The 24,821-nt window shown below is 43.3% G+C and overlaps 1 pseudogene; it reads right to left on the bottom strand.

The window, feature by feature from the left end:
* Positions 1–21,540, bottom strand: part of LOC134565056 (beta-mannosidase-like) — a 45,177-nt pseudogene extending 23,637 nt beyond the window's left edge.
* Between the last annotated feature and the right edge of the window lie 3,281 nt (positions 21,541–24,821).

Below are 24,821 nucleotides of genomic sequence, written 5' to 3'. Positions count from 1 at the left end.
CTAGGGGGGTCTGCTTACTTACGAACCCCTGGCGTGGTGCTCCAAAGCTGCTCCAGAAGATCCACCACCGGAGAAGGACCGTCTTCGGGATGCGGCGGAGACGGCTGCCCTCCTCTCCCCCGGGGAGCGGTCCCTCGCGGAGGGCGCTCAAACCCGGGCCAATGTGACGTCCAGGGATTATTTCAGGTGAGCTCAGCTCCTTGCTGAGACGCACCAATCCTGCCCGTGGGCCCCGTAAAGGTGCTGAAAGCCCCTTTCCAGTGCCCCACGTTGGGTGCCACACCTCCGTCGGTGTGCTCACAGAGACCCAACGGGCTCTGTCGCCGCTGGCCCAGACACAGCGACAGAGTGGTAGGGGGTCAGTCTGCAAGCTCGCAAGCAGTACTGACTCCTGTGGGTTCTTTGCCTGGTAGAGGCTTATGCGAGCGATGCAGATTCGACGGGCAGTGGAGAGAAAGGAGGAAACAATTTCAGACGAACAGAGGGTTTATTGCAAACACCTCCTCAGCCCGAAACTGCTCGGGGGGAGAGGGGTGCGGGGGGGTTTTTTTCCGAAGGATTCGGAGGGGGGACAAAGGGGGTGGCCAGCCACTGCCAGCCAACCGGGGCAGGTTGCCAGGGGATACAGGTGTAATAGAACATTACTTGGACTAATCAGGGGAAAAATAGGAGGGATTTACAAAGGCGGGAGAAATGACTGGCAGCTAACCGTGTGTCGCATGACAGGTGCCGGAGTCATGTGAGTTAAACAAAGGAACAATCGAGGGGTGGGGTACAGGGAACCCAACAAGTACAAAAGTATAGAAAGCCTAACCGATTAAATTAACACACTGCCACAGATTAACACTTCTTATTTCAGTCAGTCTGCAAATGCAAAATCAGCCTTAGTTAGTTAGTCCTGATATTCCTTTTCACCCTTGAAATTTTACATGAAAGCAAAGCTTTAGTAACATTTGACTTTAATTTATGTAGATCAAAATCCTGTCTGCTATAATCACTCAAACTAGAAGTAGCAGAATTTGTTTTTACAGAAGAAATTACTGGTCTGGAAATTAACCAATAAATCCAGAGAGCTTGTGACTTAATGAGAGGAACAGAAACATAATCACCCTCATAATTATGGAAAAAGGAAGACTAATATGATTTTAAGAGGCAAAGACAGCATTTTAGGCCTCTAGGGACAGCAGTGAACAAATCTCAAGTTTAAAGTTATTGCAAATAATCCAGTTGTTCCTTGACAGCTAGACTTGCTGCTGTAAGGATAAATGAAATTATTGTATGTGGAGGGATGGAGAAAGAGATGAAGAAGAAGCAACACAGTTTTGCTAAAAAACTAAATTACTACTTTTGAGAATAGTATTGCATTTACACCAAATGTGCCCTTCCCCTTTAACCACACTGCTATGATATATGATAAACTGGCCCTGCAGAGACTGAAATTGTGAACAGGGGAGCTCCGGTGCGATAGAGGCCGAAGTTACTGTTCACCCAGTGCTGACCCCGGGCTCGACACTGATTTTTGCTTGTGTTTTTTTTTTAATTCTATTTTTGTAAATTATAAATAAAATTCTTTATTAATTTAATTGGCTACACATTTATAACACTACCTAGGAAGAATAGAAAGTACAGTTGGTCTAAGCTACATCCTCGGCCTTTCTGGCTTCATGCTGTATTTATTACCTTAAAGCAGGTCACCATGTCCCTCACCCAGGTTAAAGGACTGACACCCCACGGCCTCGCACCTCACACAAAGGCAGCAGAGGGGCACAGCATCCCATCCCATGTCAGAGTGCAGGTACCCGGATCCCTGCCTGACAGCCCCATTCCAGCCCCTGAACAGCTGAGCTGCTGCCCCAGAACAAAGGCCAGTCTCTTCTCACCTGCATGACTCAACCTCACCTCAGAGAGAGGGGAGCTGCATTAGGGTTTGCTTTCATAGGACTATTCTGAATATCCTACGTCACACTGAAGAAAATCTGCCCAGCGCTTTTTTTGTTTTCTTTTGTTGGTTTTTTTTTCGTACTTGCTGGAACTTAATTTTTCTCCCCATTTCAGGAGTCACTATGCACAGTAACAACATTTGGGATTTGAAATCTTCTGAAAAAAATTGTCTTTTACCTCATATTTGTTTTGCAATTAGCAGGGTCAGGCTCTATAATAAACACATAAACTTATTTACATAGCAGAACAAAATAATAACATCTCAGTGACTCTCCTCAGCAGCACAGACCCTTCTGGAGTGTTGCAGCCATCAGGCCTAGTAGGCCTCTCTGGCAGTCAGTCACCCAAAGGCAAAGAAATGCCTAGTCATGGTGACTGGGCCAAATAACCCCTCTCCCGCGCTCGGACCCTCTCTTATCTCCCTGTAAGACAATAGGTCACTTTCTACCCCGACTCATACCATTGGACCATTTCTCAAAACCTCGGTACCTTATAAAAACCCCACTTTTCCCCAGCTCAGCAGAAGAGCTGTCCCTGAAACCCTTCATGGAGGATGCCAATAAAGATTCATCTGTGGAACTTCATACAGCGCTTCTCCTCTCTCTCCCTGCTTCTGCCAAGGCACTTAGCAAGCTTATGAGCTGAATATCACTAAGCTGAAATCCCTATAAGAGCTATCACTGCAAAGCTGAAATCACTGTTAACTAAGCTTGCTAAGTATTGCCTGTGCCTGGGAGCTTCGCCTGGGTTACTTTGGGCAGGAGGTACTTAAGTGTACTCCCTATCCAGGAACACCTAAGGCAGCTGAGACCGGACTGAAGCTACCGTGAGAAAACAAAACTGGAGTCCTACAGCAATACAAACATCATTCCTTGGGCTCATACAGAGGGAAAGGTGTCACCCTGCCTCTACATGCCACGCTCTATCAATCAAATTTATCACTACAAGGGAAGAGTCAAAAAGGAAAAGCCTTATCACCTGAGTAAAACTGACCTCTGTAATGGTAATACAGTGTATTCTCGAAGAGTTAAGTAATCATGAGCATACAGGACTATTACTGAATTTTAAGACATTCATTCCATTACTTTTGGGGAACATATCTCAGACTTTTATTAAGATGCAAAAGTTAAAGCCAAGAAATGCATATTAATATGCAAAATTTAGGGTCATAAAAGAAACTCCACTGAGATCATTGTACTGAGATAATGAGAGGCAAGCATTTGTAATAAATGCCAAGCCAATTCCAAGTTAATAAATGATTTTATTAATTTTAGAAAAATCAATGACCAGAATTTCGGGTAAGCCAACAATCAAAGAATCAGTGTCGAGTCATGGGATCGGCACTGGGTCAACCTTAGCTGCGGCCTCTATCACACTGCAGCTACCCCTGTTCATGCTTTCAGTTCTGTGAGTCCAGTTTTTATACAGTTTCTTTAGCGGGACAGGGCATTACTTCATGCTTTCTTTTTCCCTTCAGTTTTCCTTCATATTCATGGAGATTCATCCTTGCCGTTAGGTCAGTTGAATAGTTCTTCTGTGGGGAGATGAATATTAGATACAACTTCTGGAAATCATGTATTGGGATGTGTGTCCCTGATGGCGGAGCAAGGCCAATTTTGGTGGTAATGGTTGGGTCGTTTGCAATCCCCTCTCCGGAGAGGACCCATCTTCCTCGGACCCTCTCTCCTTTTCTCTTGTAAATTTGCTCATTCCCCAGTTCCTGGCATGGGTCATTCTCTGATTCTTGAATCTGTCTACACCCAGTCTCGTATGATTTTACCATTTATTTCAAAGGGCACAACTTGATTTATATTATACATACATTATAAACACAAATTATCCCACATCATTTATCACACTGAATGTCAGAGACCGTGAAACCCCACAATATGTAGTTCAAAATGCCCATTTTAAACAAGTCTTGCTTTAACATTATATTCCATCTTAGATATACTTACATATACATACATATTCATATTTAACATTATATACTATTTTGTTTCACATTATGTTTTGAAGAATGTGCATGGTAAATTTCAATCTTTGCTACTTGTATGTGTGAAATATTTAAAAAAAGGTGTGAGAGGAAAGTTGCAAATGCACTATCAACAGCAGACTGTAAAGCCATTTGCTTAATGGTCAAACAATCAACATCAGTGCCTCGGCAAAAATGCACAAAAGAAACCTGCACCATTTCTCCCACAAAAGCACAGATACTGAGATGTTAATGAGCAAAGTCCTGACTTCTAGAAAACAAAAAACTTGTTGACTAGCAGCAGAAATGCAGGAATATTTCATCAGAAGCAGAAATCATTGCCAAATGGGCTCTTACAGGAGCTTACAGAGTGGCATGTTTAAATCTCAGAACGTACTGAAGATCCTTTTTCCTGAAGGAGCTTTCTTCTTTACTAGCCTAAAGCCTTCAAACTTCAAGAAATGCATTGGTTGCTAAAACAAGTGTCATAGAAGGTGCAAATTAGGCCTTCTGACTCACAGGCATCCACAAAGTTAGATGGAAAGCTCACAGTTCTATGTACCTTCATGTAAAGCTTAATAGTTTACTGGTATCATTGCTACCCAACCAGTAAGCCAGCACATATATCACACAGAAAAGCTGTTAAATGTTAATAACTGGTCAATCATATTAACCATGACAAATGTTGATTGTTGTAAAATCAGTTGTAGCAACGTTCAAGCAATGCTTTTAAGACAATTCTCAAGGTTCAGGAGAAACACATAATCACAACAAAGTCCTCTAAGAAAGCAGAATTATTTCACCAATACATTTGTTAGGTTATTGACTTTTTCATTATTAAATAGAACTGTTCTGAGTGCTGGAAGATGTAACCATGTAAGTCAAATTGTTTGGATTTCTCTGAAACAGAATTTCATCCCGCGTTATATCATTTCACATCAAAATTAAAGGCTTGGTTCAGAAAAATGCATGCAAAAAAAGGACAAATTTAGAACACTTGAAGGCACAGGGAGAAATTGAAAGATGACAGGAAATAGGCTGCACATCTACTAAATCCACTTCAACAGCTCAGTGTGTTCCTAGAAGCAATTCACAGAGGGGTAGAGTCAACTATAGCTATTTTTAGATCCCACCAAACACAATAGCCTTGCATTTTTCTGCTCCCTGTAATTTGGGGGGAAAATCTGAAGCATTCAAGCCTGTTCCCTGATGCCAACCTCAACGCTGTAAGCAAGCAGCAAATCACCTCCTAAGAGGAGGTTAAAAGCCCTGCTGCAGATGATAAAAAAGGAAGCAATTTCCAGGTCAGCTAACAGGACATCAGCAGGACTTCAAAAGCACTGGCAGCACTACAATGAAGGAACTGCCAGTGCCCAGATGGAAGCTTCTCCTTGCAATGATTTTAAGGGGATATTGAAAAGGTACGGTGATATAAGCTAAGAGATTTTCCTGTTGAGCAGGAAATGGATGAGAAATGAACACTTGAGAAGTGAGGCTCCAAGTCCAAGTGAGACAGCGAGTGAGTGGTGTCAGACACACCCTGGCCCAATTAAGGGACACATCCTGGCCCCCCCGCACTCCAGGAGTTCTGAGGCACATGACACAAATTATACCAGACAGAGTCAGCTGTACCCAGGTGGAAGATCTGCATGTAATAAAATGAAATTTAATAAAGAACAAAAAACAGATCCTTTGCCTTACCCTGCTTTTGTTATGGTCTAATTTCAAGTCACCTTGCGTGCTCTTCTCTCATAAACTCTGCTGATATTTTGTCATGTACACCATAAGAAAATTCTGATGGTGTAACAGATTACCAAAATAAAATTTTCAAGTGATGTTTCATGATTTACAGTTTAATGATTCTGCTATGGGCAACTTCAGACTGAAAGCTAAATAGTTAATATATACTTATCTATACCCATGTGCTCTTTGACATCACAAGTGATAGCAGTCAGGACATTTATATAATTTTCACAGCTTGAAGTCAGGCTGAACTAACAGTAGTGATGAATGGATCATATTCTTAGAGCGTAAGTTTTGGAAGTTGCTCCTAAAGTAACTAAATTTCAGTAGCTGCTCTAAGAAAGCAGTAAACTGAATGTCACTGTCAGTGTTCAAAATTGTTTAATGTTCTGTCACAGCAGAACACTAGGCCAAATATGACTAAAGAGTTAACATAGTAATACCCACTGCTTAATAATACTTGAATACTCTGATGTATTTAACAGACCATTATAAATCTTATCTCTTTTAACATCACAAGCTTTTGAAAGAAAAACTTAAGTGTCCTTTAATATTTATGCTAAGTTTTACTAAGGCTTTTGAATGTTTGTACATATGTTCTCACAGCTCAGTGAAGCACCTGTATTTCAGTGGAAAACAATAAAATAACCAACTATTCCAACAATGAATGCCATGTAAGCTGAACAGAACCATAGGATACCAAATCGAATTGTTACCTGGCCTTTTCAAAAAAATCTAAGTATAAACAATAGCATATTTTATACAAATGCAGAACAAGCTACAGAAAACCACAGTACTTTCCAGAAATGTAGAACTATAAGATGGGGTTCATAAACTTCTGTCTTTTCTAATAAATTTTGATATCCAAGTATAAACAAGAGCACTGATGGCTTCTCTGTCAAGTGCATGTCCTTGTCTAACAGGCCAGAAAATTCAGTGTTACACAGCCCCTATATCAGCATCACACTTGCAGACTTCTCATAATACTCTATACAAGTCTAAGTGACAACTAATAAGACAAAACAGCCTTATGTATAAACGGAAATGACTGGCTGTCCTGGGGTGACAGGACATTTTCATGCTTTGTATCCCAATCGTGGGTTTCTGTTCCCGTGCTCTTGGTTTGTTTTGTCTATTAGCCGCGCCCTTCCCCCCAGCTGCTTGCTTTCGCTTGCTGCTGCTGGCTTTTCAGCTTGGCTTGCTGCTGGCTTTGCTCTCTTGCTTTTTTTTTTTTTTTTTTTGCTTGCTTTTTGCCATTTTTCTGCTTTTGTCTTTTCCCCTTCTTTCCTTCCTCCCCTTTCCTCAAGACATCGGAACCGGCTCCGGACCTTGATCTGGGAAAGTCAAGGAACTCCCCCTGGAGTCTGCATCTGTGAGAGAAGCTTGGCACCCTCCCCAGCAGAGACTGTCCAAGTTGTTCATCCTCTCTTGGACTGGTGAAAACATTTGTTGTTATCTCGGGCTGTTCTCTTTCTTGTGTTGGGGAGTGTTTTTTTGTTGTTTTCTTAATAAACAAGTTTTTTCCACTTTTCCTCTGAGGAAATTCTTCCCAAACCCGGTGGTGGAGGGGGGGAGGAGTTGTGGGGGTTTGTTTTTTAAGGGACTCCTTTTGGAGATTTTTCCCCTAATTTGTCCCAAACCAGGACACTGCCATATGAGAAAATCCAGCTCCAACAGCCATATTCCTCAGAACTGAAAATTTACAGGAGTCACCTGCCAGCAACAAACTGCATCATGCAGAACCTGAACATTATGTGGTAGAGGGTGCCTATTTCCAGCACACAGACTTAATAAGCAAGTTACTTGTGGGTACATATGGCTTACCAGAATAGTGCCTGAAAGAAAATACTACACTGACACTGGTCAAAAGCAAAACCTTCAGACAAAATTGTTTTGGCAAGTCTTTTTCCAGAGCTGTAGGGTTAGCAACAGATTCACTGCAAGTTTGTAAAACGTCTGCATTCAAAACAAAGCTTTATGCAAGTGACTATTACCCTTTTCTATGTGCATTTTTCATGTGTTTTTTAAAATTTTACATGTAAACAGTTGTCGCTGTTTGCCATGCTCGAAATGACCATGCAGAGAGTTGGAAGTTGTGAGAGAAAGCAGGGCAGAGCCAGTCCCCCCTTTGTTTATTACATGCTCTTAAATACTATTTGAAAGGTGACCGTGGATTGGAGAGTGGTATTCCCACCTCTCAACCACATTGGTCAAAAGGACTGTTCTCAAGGTTATAGTTTCCCTGAGATTCTCCTTGGGGTTGCTGGCCCCAAGGTAATAAGGTTTTTCCCCAGGGTTGCTGTTCCCTGGGAGTTTCCTCTGGGTTGCTGTTCCCAGAGGTAATAAGGTTTTCAGTCTTCTCTTTGCCCTAAGTGTTACACACCAGAGGTAGAGACGACAAGTTGAGTCCACCAGTGCACATTTCCAAGGTTGTTTATTCTTCATTATCTCAGTCCTTTTTCAACTCTGCCAGGCCTCCCTGGCAGGGTACCTTATCTTAGTTCTTTCTCAGCTCTGCGAGGCATCCCCAGCAGAGCAGGACAAGCTGCAGACTGGGTGGATCAGAGAGCCCCGCACCTTATGTACGGTCCCCTGACCCAACCACTGTCCGAGATGTATTTTTTATTTACAAAATTTTACCAATACCTACTACCTTTACTAACATGTCAGTTCTACTCTAAGCCAATCTCTAAAACCCAACTCAGCACAAGATGGGGGACGAGAGCAAGAACAAGGAGGACAGGGGCCACTCCCCAATTCCTCCATCTTGCCTCTTCAGCCCCATATACTAAGAATCCTAATTTCTATATTTATATTCTATAATAAACCATCCACTACTTATTTTAAATTCTTAGGATTTGTGATTCTTCCTGCATGTGAGTGTTCACTCCCATGGACAGCAATCAGAGTCAGTGTCCTCCTGGGATCTGTGTGGGTCTAACTGACCCCCCTGTACAGATCCCAGATCCCCCTGTCTGGTCTCCAAACCCTCCAGGGTGGGCAGAGGGATGTTCTAGACTCCGACATCTCCCCCTCCTCTTTGCAGTAAAAATGCTTCTCTGACAACTCTGTTCTTGGCCCGCGGTATGCATTGAAGCAAACACGGCACATACATCAGAAGAATCACAAGCTTCAACAGGAAATACACACATACTCTCAAAAGTTCCCTCTACCATGGTAAAAGGTTAAACACATTGAACATTCCATCCATTCAAGGTTCAGTTCTTATAATAAGTTGGTTCACAGCCTTTTTCCAGTTGTCTTATGTTCTCATGATATTCCTTCAAACTTATTTACTTGTGTCTCAGCTTCAGCAATGAATAATCAATTGCTGTTCTGTTTTCGTCTCACACTGTCAATATCAGTTAACAAATCATTCAGTGCAAGAGAAGTGGCATGGGCATACTTGTTCTGACAACAGCCCCTTTGATCCAATAGTATTAAAATCATCCCTGATACTGTCTGCATTACCATCACAACTTGGATCATATTGTTCAACAGATCTTTCCTCTCTTGCTCTTTTATCAGTGTCATGCTGGGTGTTAACAAAGAACATCTCTTGTTGCTGCATGGACCATCCTTGACATCTGCAAGAAGCACAGACTGAATCCTGTCTTCAAAAATGAAAAGGATTTCTTTCGGGAATAACATTGAAACCTGGCTTGCTAGTTTATCTGATATCTCAGTGTAGTTACACTAAGGTGATGCACTTTTACAAATCATATTTGGAGTGATGTCTATGATGTTATCTTTTTTGTGTCACTCCAGGAAAGACCAAATTTTCTGCAAAAATTCTCTTTTGCTGAACCAAAGGTTTTCATTTTCGAGGTTCACAAAGAACCATAGAAAAGAATTTCATTTGAACATCCCATTTGCCCACTAGGTTGAAAATGAACTGTGAAATTGCTGGAGGGATGTTCTCTGGGATCGACTACTTGTTCAATCACCTGCCTACTAACAAACTCATAGAACATGATAAAAGGAATTTCCCTGATCTTGAGTATGTCAAATGAAAGATGCTCAGCTCTGATACATTGGCCAGAGTTTCCCAACCATTCTTCCTTGACTGAATCATGGGCGAAACTGCCCCACTGCCCAAGACAATTGGTGAGAACACAAGGCACAAGTATAACACTTGATTGAACTGCTTGTTCAAAGGCCTCACTCTCTGTGGGAATCTCTGAAATGCAACACCACTCAAGTCCCAAGAGAAATCCCAAGTCCCAAAATCTTTTGCATTCCAAACGAAGAAATGTCCGCAGTCTTGACAGCCACGTCTGTGTGCCTGCTTTTCCATTTCTGGACCAACGCCTGATGTCGTTGATTTTGGCAGAGGTTCTCATGCTTTGCTGATGCTCATTTTCGGCTCCTGTGAAAACACAAGCACAATCCCTGCCCCAAACCTTAAATTTAAATGATTTTCTAATCCATCCTGTCTCTGGGTTTCTGCTCAAGACTAAAGGATTCTGTTCACATTTCTCTTCCCGTTCCACTTGCTGCTCGGTGAAGTAGACTCTACAAAAGAACTTATCAAAAGTTTAAAACATACTATTTTTTCCTCAACATTCTGCTTAAATTTACACTCAGCATTCCTCCCCTCTCCTTTTGCATCATGAAGGTTATTTCAATTTTTTGGAGATATAAAACATAACATAAGTACTATAAAGCATGACAAAAGACTTCTATAAAGAAATGCTCAACACAAAGGAAAAATTCGGCATACCAATGAAAATGAAATGTGATTTTCAAATCATTTTTGCCATCACATCAGAGACTGCAAACTGCTGAAACACTTTCCTTCAGTGCAGATCCCGATATTCTTTCCCGGGCAAGACATCAGGTCTGACATCAAAGTTGATTCAGCTGTTATATTAATAAGATCAAGTTGCAAAGTCAAAATAACTTGCATATTATTTTTTGGAGCAGAGATCTCTGGGCTTTGTTGGCAAACAGCATCTGTCCAAGTTAAAATCGGAGTTTGGCCAGAACTCAAACTTCAAGTTGGAGTGATGCTCTTTAGTATATTCTTTAAATAAATCCTCTAACAACAATGAGCATCAAATGCCCCAAATACAACAAACTGTCATAATGTTTTTACATAAAAGAAACCTTTAAAATTTAAGATGAAAAAGTGATCAGATCACTCAGGAACTCGTCTTTTCTGGAACTTTTCTTGAAAACAGTTGAGTACCAATTGGAACAATCACAGGATCAACACCTGATGGAAAAATCATCAATGTTGCTTCAGGTATCTCTCTCCAAGACCTTCTGAAAAACACTTAAAGATTTAACAAACTGAAATGCAATGTCTCTACTCACACAAGAGGTACCAAAGCAAGCCCAAAATCTCATTTCAAGAGAAATGCATAACACAGTTAAAAAAATCAAATGAATCTTCAAAATGACATGCTAAAACATTGCATAAAACATACAAGATTGATTACAAAAGAGACAAACTATATACTTAAAATGAAACTTAAGAAAAAATTCTGACTTGCACTTAATAATACAACTACATTTTTCAACAACAGCATTTACGAAATACTTAAATGTTTAAAAAACAAATAGAAGAAATTCAAAATTACAAATGCCTTTTGAAAAACCCTATAAATAAATGACAAAGCATAAAAACTTAACTGTAATATCAACTTACAAGTACTATCAATTTTTATAAATATTTTCATACTATATAATCAATGTATCAATACTTAACATGTTAAATTGCATTTCAAAACTCTCATACACTAATTAATTTAAAATGAAACACAAAAGACTGAAACAATTCATAACCAACAATAAAATCAAGGATCTAACAAATTGTATCTTCTCCTCAAATCTTATTTATCAATGTTCTATCATCATCATTTCAGTTGAAACTGTTTCTTTGTTGAAGAAAAATACTTAAAATTTGCAAATTAAACAAACATACCTTCTATAAATTGTAAATCACCTTTTAAATCAACCGACACTTGAATTTAACATAAATAAAACTTGATAAAAAATCTACAACTTGCAGTAACCTTATAAAATCCATATATAATTAATCAATAAAATATAAATTAATTACTAATTAAACTTCATGAAACTCAAATATAAACTTAAACTCATCAGGGCCCAAACTTGAAATAAACTTTAGAATTATATATTTAACAATATGTAACTCAAATTCGAACCAAACCACACAAAAATTTCAACAACAGTAAAATGTGGAAACATAAATTAATACACAATGAACAACTGGCTAAAAACTCATCTCCATTTCGTTTTCTATTTTATCTTCTTTATGATAGGATGTCCCTTTCTCACATTTTGTGTTTCTCACACAATGATGGATTGCTCCACAACAAAGGGACAAATGATTGTATTTTCTTCTTCTGATCTTTTCTTACAATGTTCACATGCTGTTCTGTTGAATCGCTTGTTGAAGTGCTGTGAGAATTCCTTCATCCCGGGCTTGGAGGATTCTTTCAAGCTGGTTTCTTCAGATGCCTGCCTGCCCTGATGTGCCGTGCTGAGGTGTGTCCACTTCACTGCAGGCCTCTACCATCTCTGCCTTCACCATCTCTGCCTGAGACAATCGACCAGGCATTGCATTGATGATGCATCTGCATTCTGCGTTGGCATTTCCCAAATGCAAGGAATTGAAGCAGGTGTAGCTTTGCTATTTCATTGTTCACTTGCCTGTTCATTGTCTTGGTGAGACAACCAGGGAATGACATGAAAGACTCTGAAGGTCCTTGCTGGATTATTATATATGTATATATATGTATATTATATATGTACAAATGTTTTCAGGTGTTTCAATCGATGGAACTTACAAAATTGTTTTTTGTGGTGTACTTCTGATGTCTGCCTGCACCTGTTGTGGCAAATCCCTGGCTTGAATTTTGGCTCTGTCATGTGGTATGTCCCCTGCCACCTGCAACATGGTGAGGGTTGCATTCACTCCCTGCTATTTGTTCCTTAGTTCATCGAGGGCTTTCCTCCATTTAGCATTCCTTCAAAAACTGTTTGAAGTACAGAAATTTCAAACCCTTTTCTCGCATTACTTTCTTTCAGTCTCTGAGCACATCGTGATACAATTGCCCCTATCTTGAGTTTTCATCCTGTAGATCATAAGTCATTGGTAACACAATACTTTCCATGCTTCACTATATCACAGTTCTTCTCTTTCAATGTTTTCTTTTTGATTTCTTTGCAGCCTGTTATAATTCTTTCGTCCTGTAAATTTGCAGGAATGTGATTCAATTGCTGTTCCCATGATGCTCTTTCTTCCATTTTGGAGCTTGCTGACATTTCTGACTTTTCTCCCTCTCCTGGATGAGGAGTGGATATTGTAAATCATTTTTCCCCCTCCTTTATGAGGACTGGGGTATTACTTTCTCTGTGCTGCACATAATACCTATGTGGCACGGTGAAGGGAAATCACAGCTGAACTTGCCGCTGACCCAGCAGGTAGCCTTGATATAAATGTGTAGGAATTATTTGCAGAGGATTCAGAAAGGGTGTGACTACCTTGTGCTGGAAGGGGTGATTGAGGGAAATGCGTTGCTAAATTCGGATAAAATTCCAGAGCACAGTCTTTCAACTGAAGAAATAATTGCTTTTTTTTATAAAAAAAAAATCTTTTGAAAATAAAGATGATTGTGATTGAGTGGCAAAACAAGCTTGGGCTACAGTCCAAAAATTATGTGGAGTTTGAACTGACTTGCTGTCACCAACGGTGAATATTTGCTGCTGCTTCTGAGCTAGCATATTTTGAACTTTGTTGTCTTCACGAGTTAATGAAAGCTTTCTTCGTTACTGTTTTTGTTGTTGAAGCTGTGCAATCTGCTTAGAAATTGTTGCAATGCTTCTGTTCCACCATGCATGGTGGTGATGCTGAACCGGCTGGGTTCAGTTTCAGCTTGTCCGGCTAGCCAGGCCGTTCTGGCTGAGCTGAGGGATTTGGGCTTGATAAAAAAAACATTGAGGGGTCCCTGGCATAGCCAGTCTGTGCCAATGTTGTGATACAACGGGCATATTTGTGAAAAATTCTTTGCCCTGGTCACTGCAGCTTTTGGTGTTGCTGTGTGTTTCTTATAAATCTGAAATGTCATGCATTGCCATCATGCAACATCATCTTCCCCCTTCCCTTTCTGAGGATGGGGGCTTATAATCTTTGTGATGCATGCTTTAAAAAACTGCACTTTCACAATTTTGTCACTCACGTAGCTCCGGCTGGGTGCTGCGAGCATATTTGCTGCTTAGCTTTAATTATTTCTATGCCTTGGCATTGCTGCATAATTGCTTTTAATTTCAATTGTGCATCGGGGTCGCTGCGGGACCTCCCGCTGCTTGAGCACTGCTGCTATGAGGGAATGGGCAGAACGCTGCTTGCATTTGCTGCTTGGGGTGGGACAGGGGACGGTGCCCAGAGGGAAATCCCACCCTGCCCCCACCTTGCCCCTGTCTGCACCGGCATGGGGGCGTGGAACGAAACGCCTCCGGCATGGCCATGCCCCTCCTCTGCCTACTCTGGCTTGGCAAAGCCCGAAAAGACGCACTCTCTCTGCTCTCTCCCGGGGTCCGCCCCGCCCTAATCTGCGCTGGCGGTCCTTAGAAATGCCGCAGGCGCCCGCGCTTCCTTCATCCCCGCAGCTTCCGCATTCCCGCGCTTCCGCGTTCCCGTGCTCGGTGACCACTGCCTACGATCCCTGTATTTTTTTTTCCTTTGTCTCTCCCTGTCCCGCTGTGGGGGGGGGGGGGAGCGGGGGGGGGGGGGGCAGTGCTTTGTCCTTCCGTGTTCGATGTTTGGAGGGAGGGAGCTTTGGGGACATGGAGGCGGGGTCTGTGTTGGACTCCCCGCGCCTCCTTCGCGGGGAACGCGTATCGTGGCAGAGGGGGAAGGGGGGGGTGGGGCAAGCCTCCTTTTGCTCGCGCTGTGCCGGGGCACTGCCCCGTCTCCGCCTCCCTGCTGGGGAGGCAGCAGCCTCTGCCACCGGGCGCACGGCCAGTGCAGCGGGCTGTGCGAACGTTCGCGTGACGGACCCAATCCCGTCTTCCCCGTCCCGCGATGCACGGCGGCACTGCCAGCCGCTTTCTCTCCAGCTCTGAGCTGCGCGAGCACGCACGGCCACTAAACCTGCCCTGTATTCTTGGTGTAAACGGCATTTCATAAAAATCACTGAAAAACGATTCATTCTCCTCACTTTCTTGCTCTGACCGATTCAAAAGCGACTGTGAAAGCTTGCCTTCTCCTTAATGTATTTCTTCACCCTGTTTCCAAACCCTCTTCCCGGCTGTTTCCTTCCCAGTGCAGGGCATCTGCGGGCCGCCCTCCCCCGCGCGGTGTGCTCTCCCCCCGCCTTGGCGGCACGGCTGGCGTTTCTTCTGCCCTTTCCCCTCTTTCCCTTCCTGTTTTGCAGTGGGGGATGGGGGGGCTGCGCTGCACGGCCGCGGGCCGCCTGCTTCAGTGTCCTTGCCGGGGTGCGGGGTAGGGTGCGGAGTGGGGGATGTCCAAGGAACAGTTAGAGACTGCTTTTGAGCATCCCCTCCCTTTTCTGGGGTTGCGGTCAGCATATGGACTCACTTGCTCAGAGGGCTAGAATCTAATTCCTCTTTGCCTCTCTGCAGCCATGGGAGTTTTAATTCTTCCCTGGAATTCTGTAATATTATTTGCAGCAGTGCTCTTGCCAATGCCATTAATTTGAGAGCTTCTTTATCTCTCCTTATTGCTTTTTGATATAGTTGTTTTTTGTTGTTGTTTTTGGTTTTGTTTTGTTTGTTTCTTTGTTTGTTTTCACCTCTTTCCAAAATTCTATCTGGAACTTTAGTTCCGATATGTATTGTGGATTTTCGAGGTAAACCCATTATTAGAGAGCTGCTGGCTCTTTTAATTGAAACCACAAGTTATGCAGCAGTAATGCTTTGCCAAGTTAATAAGATACGTAGCTATTTCTGGAATGCATTACCCCCGTGTTCTGGGTTTTTGACCGGTCTCACCTAGGTGCAGTCTTTCCTGGCTGTGGAACTGGAACCGGTGTTGTCCCTTGCTGTCCGGCAGCTGTGGGATGACGCAGCCCTGGGCCCCTGGGTCCACGTTGGTCCAGCTGAAGTTCCAGAGTCGGCAACTGCTGAGTCTGTTCTTATCTTCTAAGGGTGGAGTTTTTGTCTTCTTCTGAGGGTCCGTGGCTGCTCGGAGGAGTTCGGACACCAATTCTCAAGGTTATAGTTTCCCTGAGATTCTCCTTGGGGTTGCTGGCCCCAAGGTAATAAGGTTTTTCCCCAGGGTTGCTGTTCCCTGGGAGTTTCCTCTGGGTTGCTGTTCCCAGAGGTAATAAGGTTTTCAGTCTTCTCTTTGCCCTAAGTGTTACACACCAGAGGTAGAGACGACAGGTTGAGTTACCCGGTGCACATTTCCAAGGTTGTTTATTCTTCATTATCTCAGTCCTTTTTCAACTCTGCCAGGCCTCCCTGGCAGGGTACCTTATCTTAGTTCTTTCTCAGCTCTGTGAGGCATCCCCAGCAGAGCAGGACAAGCTGCAGACTGGGCGGATCAGAGAGCCCCGCACCTTATGTACGGTCCCCTGACCCAACCACTGTCCGAGATGTATTTTTTATTTACAAAATTTTACCAATACCTACTACCTTTACTAACATGTCAGTTCTACTCTAAGCCAATCTCTAAAACCCAACTCAGCACAAGATGGGGGACGAGAGCAAGAACAAGGAGGACAGGGGCCACTCCCCAATTCCTCCATCTTGCCTCTTCAGCCCCATATACTAAGAATCCTAATTTCTATATTTATATTCTATAATAAACCATCCACTACTTATTTTAAATTCTTAGGATTTGTGATTCTTCCTGCATGTGAGTGTTCACTCCCATGGACAGCAATCAGAGTCAGTGTCCTCCTGGGATCCGTGTGGGTCTAACTGACCCCCCTGTACAGATCCCAGACCCCCCTGTCTGGTCTCCAAACCCTCCAGGGTGGGCAGAGGGATGTTCTAGACTCCGACAGACTGTCACACAACCTCTCCTCTCCTTGGAGAAGAATGGGAAAACAATGGTAATATTTATAAAACACAATCTCCTTGTTTACATGACAGAGCGTGAGAAGGTGAAAGCCTTCTACTTTAATATGAACGCTCAGAAACTAGGAAATCTCATGTTGACAAACAGTAGTAAGAGCTACAGTGTCTTAATGAAATGTTATTAAAACAATCAAGCCAAACATACTCTGATGCAATCTCCTGGCCCTTGAGCTTTTATCATAGTTAATCTAGCATTTGAACTATGTTGAGTGAACATGAAAGAAAATAATACTTTGGTAGGAAACACAAGTGTCTCCCCCAAAAGCATTTTTTGAGACATGCATATTTGGTGCATTCAGAAAGACATGTTCCTCCAACGTATATTTTATGAATCAGAGTAAAGATATTTCTAAAACAAATGCTAAGAGGATCCAGAGAGATGAGTAATGAACCCTCAGTGTCAGAGAGATGTTTTCCAACTCAAGTGTGTTATAAATGAGTAGCAAATTAAATTAATATTTTTATTAATAAATTACAATATAGAATTTTGAAAAAGCCACAAGCAAAAATCAGTGTTGAGCCCGGGATTGGCACTGGGTGAACTTAGCTTCGGCCTCTATTGCACCAGAGCTCCTCTGTTCACAATTTCAGTCTCTGCGGAGCCAGTTTATATACAGCTTCTTGGGCTGGACAGGGCATTGCCTCATACTTCTTTTGTCCCTTCAGTTTCTTTTTCATATTCATGTAGTGTTTTCCTCCCTGCAGATTGAAAAGGTTTCCAGGAGAAATGAATACTTGATTAGATTTTTGGGAACCCTGTATTGGGATGCACACCCTGGATGATGGAGGCCAGATCAATATCGAGTGTTAATCGTTGGGTCCTTGGGTCATTGTCAAGTTCATCTCTGGAGAGGGCTTATCTCTTCTCAGACCCACCCTTCTTTCTATTGCAAATTTTAGTCATTGCCTGAGTTTAGGGCAAGGGCATTTACAATTCCTGAACATTTTTTTATTTACAAGCCTGAGTGACTTTTACTCTATACCTTCTAAAACACGAATTATTTTATATGACAGATTACAAACACGAATTATTTCACATTATATCACACAAACACAAATTATTTCACATCATATATCACAAAGTGTATGGCCTGCACAGCAGATTAAACTAGGGCTACAGACATGCAATCAAAGTACCCCTGTGCAAAAACAGTTTGTGTGTCGACCTGAATTTGAAATGAAACACACAATGATAAATAAATTTCTTGCAGCCAAGTCTTGCAATCTAAGCCACATTCTGAAGGCTTAATATTCATCAGCTTACCCCTGCTGCTCTCCTTCTTGTCTTTAGATGCCCACTAAGCTATATTGCTGGAGTAGGCCCTTCCAAATTTTGCTTTAAATTTCTGCTTTGGGTGCTGTGATAAATGATTTCCAGAGATAATGAACTCTGAAAAAATGGAGCAACCAGTGCTCTATGCCTCTACAATTAGGGCAGTGTGCATGGTTTTGTATAAACAGGAATATGGAAACATGATTTTAGGCAGCTGCACTTGAAAACCCTTGGTCACATTCACTGCAGTGAAACCTCAGGACAAACAGCTGAGCCCCCCTCTGAAGCAGGAAGCCTTACACTGTAATAATGAATGATGTCACTGACTCCCTCCAAACAACCCAGGCATGCTGCTTTGCAGAATGCAACAACTATGGTGACACGGATTAAGTACATTTAACACCATCTGCAACAGATATCAAATCTGCTAAGGTTGCTCCCCTGTTCTGATATGGTCTGCATTCTATCTTTTAAACAAAAATGCGATTTTAAAACAATTTAGTTATCCTGGTGCAAATTTGTGTGAATGCTTCTCTATGCAAACTGAGCTTTGCTAAACTGAGTAAGAATGGGTTTAAGCTGGCCTTGAGTTACCAGTACACACCTATACATAGAAAGAAGTTATCTCACTCTGATCTTGGAACTAGCCAGACACCAGCTGGGTCCAGTCCAGATGTCAAGCAACCATACTAGTTGTGAAAAACGTGAGATGATTAACTCATGTTCTTATGGTAAATTGGAAAATTATAAAGCTGTATAAATTTATATCAGGTAAAAGTCTATGTTTTAGGAGGTTTCTCCATTCAGAAGGGAACAAAAGACTTTGCAGCCTTTTCAAGTATTGGGAGGGGACCTGTTGAGATGAGCAGGTATCAGCAACTCACACCTCGGGAGCCACCTTCACAGACCATCAAGCAATATCACCCATATCTCGAACATTCATCAACTATAAAGATCCATAGAAACTAAACATTAACACATGGACTTAAGAGGGGAGCTCTTTTCAATCCGACCGGAGACGAATTTAGGTTTGAATAGCTAACCAAGAAACAAAGGAAAATATGGGGAAATATTGCCAGAGGCAGAATAAAGAGTATAAAAACCAAGCCTCGAACATAGCAAATTCGTGTACCCAGCTAGAGACACAGACGGCCAGGGTCTATGTCTATAGGTCACCCTTGGCTCTCTTTCCCGGGAGAAACTCTGTCAAATAAGTGTCGCTGTTTGTAGGGGGGTTTTTTATTTACTTAAAATTCTGTAATTTGATTCCAAATTTTGTGATTTGAATTTTTAATAAACCAAATTATTGAATTTGGTAATAAATTGTCCTGGCATTTATAACACTAGTGAACCCTAACTCAGCATTTTGACAACAACACCACAAACTTGGCAACAGCTTCCAGTCCACAGCAGGTTCATACTCCACTGTACCAGCATGTGTTTGGGGCAAGTTCTTGTATTCACGTAAACATGTTCTAAGTGACCACAACCAACCATCATCTATTTAATTAGCCAAACATTCACTGCTGCCCAGCTGGCTGACTAAGCTCTCATGCCACTTTGCAGGCTTGGGATTCTGCCTAGGTACATGAGAGTTCATGATCCTCATTTCCAAATATACTGCTAAATTACAAGTCAGTTTGCAGCAATGCATTTAAATTAGCAATCACATCTTCTCACTTCATAAGTGTACTTCGGGTGAGTAGTTAAATGTGAGTATTTCATTACATCACTGTCTTGCATGCCTGAGTCAGTGCATTGGCCACAGTTTCTCCTGGATGATTATTCACACTTCTTGCAGCAACACCTCCCAGCACAATCAAACATCCCAGACGTTCAGTTTACCTTGTGCACTTTTGCATCAGAGAAACCAGCACAGTTCCCTTCACTGATCCTCCACATAAAGTCTCCCTGCCCCTAGCACATTTGAAAACTATTGAAAAGCCCTTCTGAAACCTTAATTCTCAGTGTCCAAGATGTCACATCACTCAGCATATAGATGTTAAAAGAACAGATCATCATAGCTCTGCCTATCCCTTCATAGCATATTTCTTTTTCCAATGTTGATACTTTGTATCTGGCAGTGACACTCTTTGGAATCTATTATTAGTGCTGGGATTCCCAACCTGTGCCAACACAGAAAATGCTAAAATTATCCTGCCCAAAGGGTGTCACTCTCTCCTTTTACCTCTCTTTAATTAGAGTATAATAAGCTGAAGGATAAAACCCAAGAAATAGAAAATATAGAATGCATACATTCAGAATGTGTTTTTACAATAAATGATGCACAAGAACTGCACCATTAGGCCCACAATAAAGGAGGGATATCATATACTCAGAGCATACAACAGTACTTTACATTTTCCAGCACAGAACTGTATTTATCACCTTTATAGATGACTTTGTTAACTTCACTGTCTTTTATTTCTTTCCTTGTTCCAGGTACACGTTTCATTTTTCTTGTTTCCTTTTAAACAGGCATCTTATTTCAACAATGATACAGCTAGTGCCATGTTTCATGTCAGGTCTGAGTCACAGGCACCTTTATGCTAGTATCAGAATACTTTGCTACTCATTTGCAAGTACAGTTTTGAAAATTTGTCCAAGAAAGTGGTTGCTGTGTTTCTATAAATTTAAAAATTTTATAGAGACAAGTGTAAACAGAAGCAGAAAAGCTTCTTCAAAGTGTTAAGACGGGTTAGTCCTTTAAATTTAACTTGTTTCAGAATATACTTTCCTTAGACAGAATGGGTGTATGTGATCTCCACTGTTCTGATATTCCCTGCAAGATTTAAAAGGGCTTTTTAATGGCCTTAAATCCCTAACTTTATGGCATTAACAAGTCAAACTTTAGGAGGGTGGGTTTAACTTTTCATTCTTTTGAGGTACCACTGTAGGTAGGCGTGCCTTACGTGCTGTGAGGGTATTGCAGGTACACGGTGCCAGCACCTTGGCTGCATGTCAAAACCACAATCTCACATTCTGCAAAGCTTCCATTTGTATCCTCGGCCTTTTGCAGGACTGAGGACACTGCAGCCACCAAAAGAATCCTGGCTGCTGCCCCGGCAATGCCAACCAAGCCTGCAGTGGCTGGGCAGCTGCCGGGACAGAGCTGTGTTTTGGGGGTCTGGGTTCTCCCCTCCGAGGCGGGCTGCCCACGGCGGGAAAGGCTGCTCCGGGGCCTAGCTCTCAGAGTATCGTACCTGGATGAGGTCCCAGCAGAGCAGGGTGGTGTGAATGCAGCCCGGCACCTCCGCTCGGAGTGACACTGAGCCATTCCTGCTGCGGAGCAGCCAGGTCCCCTGCAGCCTGTGTACCTCCGGGCTGCCCATGGCCACCGCCAGCAGCAACAGCAGCACCGGCAACAGCAGCGTGGTGAGGCCCATGGCGACAGCCACTGGGAGCAGCAAGATGGGGCGGTGCTTCCAAGGAAGGGAGAGAAGAAGGGGAGGACACTGGCTCTACTGAGGGGGCTGCAGCGCAGCTGGAACGCAAGCGGCAATGGCCGCGCTCCTGCCCCGGCGGTGGCGGCGCCGGTCCCAGTGCATAACCCTGCCTGAGCACATTGGAGGAGGGGCGGGTTGGTTTTCTTTTTTCCTCCAAGAGGCACAACGAAACAGTGATAAGAGGAGCTCAAATATGGTTATGAATATCTCAGATGCAGCAAATGCACTCGGAGCTCTAGAAAACAGCAGGCAAGCGGGAAGGGATGAGGAAGAGCTGTGACAGCACCGTTGTGGGTTCTCTCAATATTGGCTCCCTCGAGTCATGAGGCTTTTATAAGCCCTCAGACTTACACATCCTTTTTTCCATAAAATTACAGAGACTTATAAAACCGTAAAAAACGTCATGGACATCACAAAGTACTGTGGTTTCCTCATAAAGCAGGGCTGTGGATTTTGTTTATAAAAATTAAGTAAATTCATCTGCAAAAGGACAGAAGCATCAGCACCCAAGTTTTATGAACGAATTCTCAGTGAGTGTGGATGCTCCAAAGGCTGCCCCTGTGTAGCTGCCGTAGCCCAAGATGTGGCGAGGTTATGTCTCCAGAACTCCTGAGACTGCTGCTGCCACCCCCAGCCCTGACAGATCCACTGCTGGACCTCCGCCACTGTAGACAGGGCCCTGCCCTGGGGAGACGCCTTGGCGGCTGCCCGGAGCCACTGCACCTTCTGGTGTCTCAGCCCCCGCTCCAAGGGAAGCAGCGGCCCCACCTGCTGGCCAGGAGCCATGGCTGATGTTGCAGCCTCTGCCCCTGGGAAGTGAAGGAGTGCCGAGCGTGGTTCTGTGGAGCTCTGGAGGGGGCAATGGGAGGCACCGGTGCCTCGGCACCTCAGAGAAAGGCGACCTCCCCATCCCTGGTGGGGCTGGGCAGCCATCCTGCCAGTCCTGCATTCCTGCATTAGCATGTTAAAAGCAAGGTGATTGTCCTAGCTGTGCCTAATGTAATCGAAGCTCACCTAGTTCCCCCCCCCCCATGCTGCCTACTTGAGGAGGGCATATGCAAATAAGACGAACACACAGCACGCTAGGAGAGAGTTCTTTGGGGATGAAAGGCACCCCAAAATGGAAGACTGGACACAAGGAAAAGATCCAGGTGATGCTCTCGCCAAGGAGGAGGTGGATGCACTCCCTGACCTGGTTTGAGAACTCACCATAACCTATTAAGAGTCTGACAGGCATGGGGACTAGGCCAACTCGAGGGACAGAGATAGAGAGAGGGAAACTGTCGAGGTTTTTCCCTGAGGGTAAAGAGCTGACTCTGCACTTCAGTGACAGACCTCTACTGCTCTGCCTCCTGATGGTTGACCAGAGAGAGCTTGTAGCTGTTCCCATGGGAACACGGACTCGGCACCTACTGTTTGCAGTGGAGTGAGGAACTGCAACAGCACCTGCTCCTTCGGATTGCTACAGCAGTGTGAAAAACTTCTGTTGGACCCTACCATCCAGCTGATAACTTTAATAAAGAGCTGATCACTTTAATAAAGAGCTGAATATTATTAAAGGCATAAGCCCTGTTCTTTTCACAAGTATGGTTGTCAAATCACACTGTAGCTTTCCTGTGTGCCCTTGCTAGGTTAATCCCTTCATTCACAGCCCAAAAGCAAGATTTAAATCAAAAGGTTTTTAAATATCTCCGTGGAAGGCCTTAGCTACTGTCCAGGTGGTGTAACACCCATGGTACTTCATACTCTGTGCCCCCTGAGCTAGGGGGTGCAGGGCATTCTAGCTCATCTCCATGAACTGGGAATGTTTCACATCAGCACCCCTAGCTGAAGCTGTGCAAGACAAGAGCAGTAACACCAGAGTTTTGTTTTAGCTCCTGGCTTGCACACACCTATTTCAGCATACTGTAAGAATCCACCCTAATTTTGCCTTTAAGGCATGACTGAACATATCCAACATGTGTTGCATTTCCCTGGGAAATGCTTTGTTCCTCCCCAGAGACCCCTAGAGCCTGTAAACAAGTAGTTTAACCCTTCCTCCCCTTTCTGACCCTATTGCCCGAGTTCCAATTGTCTCTCCTTCGCAGGAGCCTAGATAAGGCCCTCTTCTTCCTCATTCTTGCTCTTTCCCCCCTGGAAAGCACTTTGAATAAACATCTTGAACTACATCTGGAGGTTAGAGCCTCTTTTGGAATCCTTTGCCCTGTCCCTGAAATATTCGTCCAAAGCCTTCTAGGATGTAGATGGCCCAATTCACCTAGAGCTTCGGCTGCTGCGACCCACGGAAGGAACAGGGACACAGCAACTCTTTTTAACTTTGCCCAATGAAAAATTTCTGAATTACAATTTGGGTCCAGATTGTCAGCACTCCTCTTTTGAATTTTGTTTGCTGATTTGTTTTTGTGAGTCCATTAGCTAATTAGTTTGGTTGGGTGTCAATACGGACAATCGCTGTATGGTATATGGCCCTCCTAAAAGCCGAGATGGAATTCCTGCCCATGCCCAATCCCCACAAATCAAGAACAATCCCTTAGGGAGGCTTTTGGGACTCGAGTGAGATGGGTTGTGTGCTGCAATATAGCTTATATTATGACACCACCTTTTTGCAGTAAACTCTTCACGATATTGCCTTATGAGGTGGTATTCGTTTGTACTAGAAGGTTTTGGGAGGACAGAAAAATGTATGCAGTATGTCGCAGGGGAGGAACCCAATAGCTCTAACTCTTGGGGTTCCTGAGCTATCTTGGGCAAACTCCGCAACCACTCCTCTAAGGGGTTCATGACCACCACAGCTTTCTTCTGATGGTTTTTGTGTGGACAGGGGGTGTGCAGTTCTGGAATTTCGTTGGACCTATATTTGTCCAATCCTGCTGGAAATTCTCCAGCCTGCAATGGAATTACTACCAGACGAGTGGACATGGGATTCTTTGTTGCTGCAGTGGACAAACATATGTTTTCCTGCTGAAGTGTCTGTGCCAGGGTCACCCAGACATTTTGACGTGGCTGAGGGATGATCCATGCAGCTGCCAGACTGTTCAGCATTAGCATGACAACTTGGATGGGGTTCATCACAGGGTTGAGTGGGAGGTAGGTTTTCTGTAAAAAGGAAAAACAAACATTTTTAAAACATGTTCAAAGGTTTCTGTTTCTGCCGGAAGGAATCCACACCTAGGAAGATTCTTTTTCCTCCATCCGGTGGCCTCTTCTCTTTGAAGCATCTGCTACTTGCTTCTCATCCCCTTCTGCTGGAGCTGGATTTTTGGGGACAAAAGGCTTCACCCACTTCTTGGGAATCCACTGAGGGCCTGAGGGAGTGGCCACACATGCATAGCCACGACTCCAGGTCACAAGCTCATAGAGACCTTTG

The sequence above is a fragment of the Prinia subflava genome (genome assembly GCF_021018805.1).
Source record: "Prinia subflava isolate CZ2003 ecotype Zambia chromosome W unlocalized genomic scaffold, Cam_Psub_1.2 scaffold_32_NEW, whole genome shotgun sequence".
NCBI classification, from domain to species: Eukaryota; Metazoa; Chordata; class Aves; order Passeriformes; family Cisticolidae; genus Prinia; species Prinia subflava.
Note: the sequence above shows the minus strand (reverse complement) of the source record. Positions and strands in the feature narration are given on the sequence as shown.